The following is a 6,000-nucleotide window of genomic DNA, read 5'->3' as shown; positions in this document are numbered from 1 at the left end:
GACATTAAAAAATGCCACGTCAGCATATAAATTAAAAAAAATAATTTATTAATTTTAACTAAATAAAAAAAATTAAAAACAGAATAAAAAATTAAAAAATTTATGAATTGAGATTTAAGTGTGTCTTGAACAAGAACAACAAGAGCACAAACTTAAACCCAATTACATAAACCCAGAAATTTAAAAAAAAAAAAAAAAAAAAAAAAAAAACCAAACCCTAAGATCAAAGTATACCTTGAAGAAGATCAAAATGAACATAATTCCAGATCCAAGAACAAAGAAAGAAAAAACACAGTTTCAAAAAAAAAAGAAAAAAAGAAAAGAAAAAACACCCATCAGCTTCGGCCATTTCTTTCTCTCTCTGTTAAGCTAAAACGCAACAATGGCGACAGCCATGTTCAGGAGGGCACTCCCACGCATGGCTGCCACGCGTGGGTACATCTCCCAATTCCCAATTGCCAAGCACTAATCGATGGGTTGGATGCCACATGCAGGTTTTTAATTAGATTTTTGGAAGAATAAGTTCTTCCCAAAGAACATTCATATGTCTCTCTCTCTCTCTCTCTCTCTCTCTCTCTCTCTCTCTCACAAAAGCCGATTTTTCATTTATGGTATTTTAGTTTTCTGGGTTTGTTTTTTGGTGGTTGGTTCGGGTTTATGAATTTATGGGTCTTTGATCTTTCTATTTTCCTTAACTGATTGAGTGCTTGAGAATGGGACTTCGTCTAGATCCACAACCAGCAAACCCATCCCTCACGCCGATCCCAAACCCACCCCACTGATCCAAACCCAGCTCGCCGATCAAACAACGCCTCCACCCTAACTCCGATCCAAACCCAGCCCTCACTCCGATCCAAAAAAATCACCAACAAAACCAGCCCTCACGCCGATCCAAACCCACCCCGCCGATCAAACAACCCCCTCTAAATCCGATCCAAACCCAGCCCTCACTCCGATCCAGAAAAATCACCAGCAAACCCAGCCCTCACGCCGATCCAAACGCAACCCTCACGCCGATCCACGCCGATCCAAACCCACCATCAACCGCTCCCAACCAACCACCATGCCCAGATCAACCCATAACCCTCACGCCCAGATCAACACAGAAACCCACAAATTCATAGCAACCTCATCGAATTCCATAACAAACCCATCAGAATCCATAGCAAATGAAGCAGAAAGCAGAATGAAGCAACAACAATTCTGAAGAGAGCAATAAAAGGGATGAGAAAGGATCGGAGAGAGTATTGGAGAGAGTATTGGGTCTGAAGAGAGGACAGAGCAGAGGAGAAAGAGAGAATGAAGAGAGAGAAAAGATGAGAAATAATGAGAGATGAGAGAGTAATTCCGGGTTAAAAAACATTAAAAAAGTATTTTTTTTTTTTTATACCATTCAGCTACAGTACCATCTTACATTTGAGATGGTACTGTAGCTAAATCTCAAATTTTTTTTTGCATATGGGATATGGCCTCCCTATTGCTGATCAGTTTTGGGGCTTAAATGCCAAATGTTCCTAACATTTGGCATATAGAAGCCCCACTGCTGATGCTCTAAGGATGTTAACTTTGAATTTTAATATTTCTACTTGGAGAAGGGGCTATTTGGTTGGTTTTTCATTTTCTTTTTAACTAGAAAGAATAAGCAGACACAAGGAAATTTCTTATGAACTTTCTGCTATAATACATGGCCAATCACCGGTCAAGATGTCACTATTATGAAAGGGAAAGTTCTTACGACTTTTGAGTTACTTGCTTTGTTAGTTTTCTCTTAAAAAAAAAAGGATAAAACTTTAAAAAGACCATTATTCATAAAAATTATTTAAATATTTTTATTTGTCACTAGTAGATTAAAAAATAAAGTAGGATGATTAAATCTAAATTATCTTAAGTTAGGAGTACAATGACTATAACACATAAAATATGAGTCACTAATTTTAAACTCCCATCGTTTCCCTTCCTTTTAAGATCAAAACTTTCTTTTATTATTTTACATGTGCATGTTTAGAGGCTTTTTTTTTTTTTTTTTTTNGTACAAGACACAATAACAACAAAATGGAGAGGACAAAATTTTTTCATGCAAATGTAGGCGGTCATATTTCACACTGTGACAGTCTGACTTAGTCAAGCACGCATTTTTTTTTTTCCTCCAAGATAGATTAATCAAACACACACACACAAACAGAGATTATGTAACAAGGATTCCTAGTTACCTATATATACATATATATATGGTTGCTTCTTTTCATCTAACTACGGACGCCTTGAAATCGCTGTACTTTCTCAATCTCTTTTGCTCTAAACTACAAAAGATTACTGCCATGGCTTTTGGTTCACGTCAACCAGAACAGAAGGCTGCTGTGTCCAAAAACGTTGGCATGAAGAATTTACCCCCTGTCCCACAATAAAAACAAAATGGAGAGGACAAAATTTTTTCATGCAAATGTAGGCGGTCATATTTCACACTGTGACAATCTGACTTAGTCAAGCACGCATTTTTTTTTCTCCAAGATAGATTAATCAAACACACACACACAAACAGAGATTATGTAACAAGGATTCCTAGTTACCTATATATATATATATTTGGTTGCTTCTTTTCATCTAACTACGGACGCCTTGAAATCGCTGTACTTTCTCAATCTCTTTTGCTCTAAACTACAAAAGATTACTGCCATGGCTTTTGGTTCACGTCAACCAGAACAGAAGGCTGCTGTGTCCAAAAACGTTGGCATGAAGAATTTACCCCCTGTCCCACAATAAAAACAAAATGGAGAGGACAAAATTTTTTCATGCAAATGTAGGCGGTCATATTTCACACTGTGACAATCTGACTTAGTCAAGCACGCATTTTTTTTTCTCCAAGATAGATTAATCAAACACACACACACAAACAGAGATTATGTAACAAGGATTCCTAGTTACCTATATATATATATATTTGGTTGCTTCTTTTCATCTAACTACGGACGCCTTGAAATCGCTGTACTTTCTCAATCTCTTTTGCTCTAAACTACAAAAGATTACTGCCATGGCTTTTGGGTCACGTCAACCAGAACAGAAGGCTGCTGTGTCCAAAAACGTTGGCATGAAGAATTTACCCCGTCCCCAGAAGACGTATCAAGCACCGAATTTGGGCCTCTTTTACCCAGACACTGAAGAATATTTTATTTTGCAGATGCAGCAAAGAAGACTAGTTCATCGTCTTCATCGTCATCCTCTTCTTCTTCTTCTTCTATTAATTTATTATCTTATGTAACGGCTGCATATTACATACGTCTCTCTCTCTGTGCAATCCCTTTTCCTTTTTGTTGGAATTTTTTTTTTTTGCCCTTTAGTTGGGAAGGAAGAGTTAGCACTAAGAGTTGAATATATGGCGGATAGAGAAATAATGTATGATCAATCATGATGTGTTGATCTTTGTAAGATTATCTAAGTAAGAAGTGTGCTCTTGGTAGTTTGAAATCTCCCTTCTCTCATTTGCTTTTGTGTATGCGTACGTTGGTTTTGGCATCCCAATTCCCAAGTGTCATTTTCATACCCATGATGTGCGACCAAAATTATATTAGTTTAAAACTGAATCTTGATTACGAAATAATTTCTATCTATTTTCTTTTAAATTGAAATGGATCTTTATCCATGCATTAGATTCTTACCATCTCTCAGAATGAAGGGAAGAAAGAAAGAGAGACCTGGCATATAATTTCTGCAGCATACACTTTTGCTAGTTACACGTTTAGACCCTAATGCCGCTTGCTACACAGTTTAATAAATTTGATTGATTAATCCAATTCAAATTGCAAGTCTGCATCAATAGTTTCTGTTCACAGTCTTTAAAATACAAAGTCAAGACGCCAACCGCAAGTCCAATCACACAAACAGTTCACGATTTCTTAAAGATTTCAAATAGTGGTTTTCGGCAAACCAAAACACCCAAGGTAACGCTCAGTGTTTTGATGATGTTCTCCTCTCAAATGTATTCAATGGGAGAGGGTGAAGGTATAGGAGAAAAATACAATTTTATCTCTAGGTTTACATGCAACCTCTTGACTTGTTCAAGAATTTGGAAAATTCTGATATACTAAGTTTTTGAGAATCTTGCACGACCAAGGTGACTGGTGAGTGTCGAGCAAGGTGACTTGTTCACATCATGGTTGTAGGAAATTAAAAAATAATTTAAAAAAAAAAGAATTAGTTAAAATATCAACTTTTAAATTGGTTCTATTCACACACTCAATAAGTATTAAACAAAATTAATATAAATTCACACAAGTTGTAACTAAAACCTATCTAAACACACCAATAAATAAATAAATAAAACCAGCCTTTGATGTATTGTATTTATATGAGAATTGTTAAATTTTATAATAATAAATCTTGTAGTTAATATTTCCAAAATATTGACAATAAAATTATAAATTACTAGCCTTTATGGAAGCGCTAGGTGCATAGTTTGAAGCTTTTTTTGAGAAGTCATGATTCGTTCAAACTTTCTATTATTGAACAAGAAGCAAGTAGTTTTAGCAGTGGAGTTTATGACCATTTTAAATGGTATATTTTGAAAAACAAATGCAAGTATTTAGTTGGTTTAAAAACATGTTAAATTACTCTTTTAACTTTTAATTTTTCTTTTTAAGAAAAATTATCACAATTAAAATATAGGGTTATTTTAGACCATCCACTTTTAGTGGAATATCAAAGGCCATGTCTAAATTATATTGTAGCATAAAGTATAAGAAGTAAAAAATATATCTAAACCAAGTGAACATCCTCTTCCTCTTCCCCCCCCCCCAAAACAAACAAAGACCATTAGAGCAAAATCCCTTCAAACCCAACCGATCCTTGCAACTTCCCAATACAAACAAACCCATATGAAACTGAGAACCCAAACCCATGTAAAACTAAAACCATGATCGAAGATCTGAGATTTTGAACCTAAGAAGCCGAGTCTTCAAGTGGAGGTGTCGAAGTCTTCGATTTCAGCGTGGTTGGCCGCCTTCACTAGTCCATCGAAGATCTGAGATTTTGAACCTAAGAAGCCGAGTCTTCAAGTGGAGGTGTCGAAGTCTTCGATTTCAGCGTGGTTGGCCGCCTTCACTGGTCCATAAAGCTCCATCGTTGAAGAGAGCCCAAGTTTGAGATTCGATCTAGACGAAGTCCCATTCTCAAGCACTCAATCAGTTAAGGAAAATAGAAAGATCAAAGACCCATAAATCCATAAACCCGAACCAACCACCAAAAAACAAACCCAGAAAACTAAAATACCATAAATGAAAATCGGCTTCTGAGAGAGAGAGAGAGAGAGAGAGAGAGAGAGAGAGAGAGAGAAATATGAATGTTCTTTGGGAAGAACTTATTCTTCCAAAAAATCTAATTAAAAACCTGCATGTGGCATCCAACCCGTCGATTAGTGCTTGGCAATTGGGAATTGGGAGATGTACCCACGCGTGGCAGCCATGCGTGGGAGTGCCCTCTTGAACATGGCCGTCGCCATTGTTGCGTTTTAGCTAAACAGAGGGAGAAAGAAATGGCCGAAGCTGATGGGTGTTTTTCTTTCTTTTTTTTTTTTTTTTTTTTTTTTTTGAAACTGTGTTTTTTCTTTCTTTGTTCTTGGATCTGGAATTATGTTCATTTTGATCTTCTTCAAGGTATACTTTGATCTTAGGGTTTGGTTTTTTTTTTTTTTTTTTTTTTTTTTTTTTTTTTTTTAATTTCTGGGTTTATGTAATTGGGTTTAAGTTTGTGTTCTTGTTGTTCTTGTTCAAGACACACTTAAATCTTAATTCATAAAATTTTTAATTTTTATTCTGTTTTTAATTTTTTTTATTTAGTTAAAATTAATAAATTATTTTTTTTAATTTATATGCTGACGTGGCATTTTTTAATGTCAAAAAATATTTTTTTATTATTAATTAGGCCACGTGGACATTAAACAAATATTATTTATTATTGCCGTTTGTCACGTCAGCAATATCCGTTTCTGATGTAACGGAAGGACCAAAA

This window comes from Quercus suber, unplaced genomic scaffold (genome assembly GCF_002906115.3).
Source record: "Quercus suber isolate HL8 unplaced genomic scaffold, Cork oak 2.0 scaffold_307, whole genome shotgun sequence".
Taxonomy (NCBI): Eukaryota; Viridiplantae; Streptophyta; class Magnoliopsida; order Fagales; family Fagaceae; genus Quercus; species Quercus suber.
The sequence above is the reverse complement of the archived record's forward strand: the minus strand, read 5'-3'. Positions refer to the sequence as shown.